Here is a 2,446-nt window from a genome sequence, read left to right on the forward strand (position 1 = left end):
TAAACTATATTTTTTTATTTTTTTAAAAAAATTATATATTATTATATTAAAGTATTATATTATATTATAAATATAATTTAAATTTTAATAAAATTTTAATAAAGTGCGTAACTTACTTAAGCGCATAGCTTGCCTATATAATATATTAATTAAATAGCTATAAATACTTTAATTAATAATATATTAATTTTTTAAATAATTAAATATTATTATTAAGAAACCTTTTTTATATATTTATATATAATTTAAACTCTAGTATTTATATATATATAAAGTTTAAATAATGTATTATACAGGCGAGTTAGTTGCCCGGTTAAGTTAGTTATAATGCTAAGACCCTACTAAAATTAGTAGTTTTCTACTATTAAACGTAATGCTTTAATATAATAATATGCAATTTTTTTAAAAAAAAAACTAAATATAGCTTGCAGTTTAGGCTTTAAAACGCAATGTAAATTTTTTTTAATAAAAAGCTACGCAGATTTACAGTATTTCTTAAACAATATTTAGTAATTAACTAAAAGGAAAGCCTCTATAATATAATACTAGGCCTAATAAAATAAAGCTCTTTTTAACAGAAAAAAAAATAATTGCTTAGTATATATTTTACTTTAAAAACTAAAAATTTCTGCCCTAACTAGCTGCTGTAAATAATATAGCTAATACTTTACTAGCTAAATATAGGCAACTACTTATTAGCAAGAACTAGGCTAGCACATTTATTAAATAATATTTACAGCTTAGTACTAAAACTTTTTAAAAGTATAACTACTAAAAAATTTTATATAAAAATCCTAAGCTTATACAAGGCTAGTTCTAACTTATAAAAAATATAAAAGCTAAGCATAGTATTTAAAATAAAAATATATATAACTTTAATAAAATAGGCTTTATAATAGGCTAAATATTATATAAAACTATTGTTTTAAGTACTAATTATTAAGGACAGTTAAAAATAGTATAGCAGGGTAATTAAGAGTAGGTAATAGTAATCTAAGGCATTAATGTAATAAAGTAGGCTATTTTACTTTTTATTATTTTTATAAGCAAGAACTATTTTTTAGCCTAGTATAAAAAGAATAGCCTATTTTATAATTAAATTATTACAGTTTCTAAAAATAGCTAAATAATAAATAAGCTTACTTTTAAGTAATTAAAGTACTTTAATAAGCATACTAAAAAGAGAGTTATTAGTACTTATTATCTGCTTATTATTAACAATTATAAAAGCTATATATTAGTTTAATTCTAGCAGTACTATAAAAAATAAAAAATTATTACTTTTTATATGCCTTTGCATTTGTCGCACTTACTATAGCTACTTAATATAAATTGTTTTGCACTTTTAAAAAAAGCGTATAAGTACTAAGCTAAAAAGCTAATACGCAATAGTATTAACTATATTATTAAAATTAAGTTTTTATTATACTTTAAACTAGCTTTTAATACTGCTATTATAAAAAGCAATATTTTAAGTAGCTTTAAAGGCGCTAGTCTAATTTTTTTTAATTTTAAAGCTATAATATTAAAGCTTAATATTTAGTTGTGTATTTTACTACTATTTACTATTAAAAACAGTTTTTAGGAGTTAAAAATACTAAGCAATACTCTAAAATTTAAGTTTTAATTAATACTAGTTAAAATAAAAATTTAAAGGCACTTAAATAGTTCTTTTACTTTAATAGTTAAAATTTTTAAAAAAATTTTAAAAAGTGCAGCTATAGTCGCGCATAAGCTTGTATTAGCGTAGAAAAAAATTACTAAATTTTAAGCAGCTAATAAAGCTATTATATAATAAAAATTGTATAAAAAGAAGCAAGTACAAAAAAAAAGGACTTTTATAGTAAAAAATAGTTTTTAACTAACAATTCTAAAAGAATTTAAAGCGCGTAGTAATAAAAAAAAAGCAAAAAAGTAAGTATATACTAAAGTAAGTAAGCTTTCTTAAAGGCGCTATAAATATTATAGTAAAGCTAGGCATAATGCGCAAATATGCAAGTAAAAAGTAGAAGTAATTTTTAAATAAATTAGTTTATTATAATTTACTGCTATAGTTTTTTACAGTGCTATACTATTATACATAGTACTAATTTTAGTAAAGTTTTAGCATTATAACTAACTCAACTGGGCGACTAACTCGCCCGTGTAATACGTTACTCTAATTTATATATATATATATATATAGAGTTTAAATCCTATTATTTCTATATACATTTATTTATTTTTTTTAGTTTTAAATTTGGTCACCCACCTAACTAAAAATCCTAGGTTATACTACTTAGTTTTTTTAACCGTTTATAACGCGTTGTTTTACTTTTTCTATAGCTATAGATTTTATAAACTATATTTTAGTTATATATATAGTTATATATATAGTTTTTATATAGTTATATATAGTTGTATATAGTTTATATATAGTTTTTATATAGTTATATATATAGTTTTT

This window comes from Cucurbitaria berberidis (assembly GCF_010015615.1).
Source record: "Cucurbitaria berberidis CBS 394.84 unplaced genomic scaffold K460scaffold_3, whole genome shotgun sequence".
Classification (NCBI taxonomy): domain Eukaryota; kingdom Fungi; phylum Ascomycota; class Dothideomycetes; order Pleosporales; family Cucurbitariaceae; genus Cucurbitaria; species Cucurbitaria berberidis.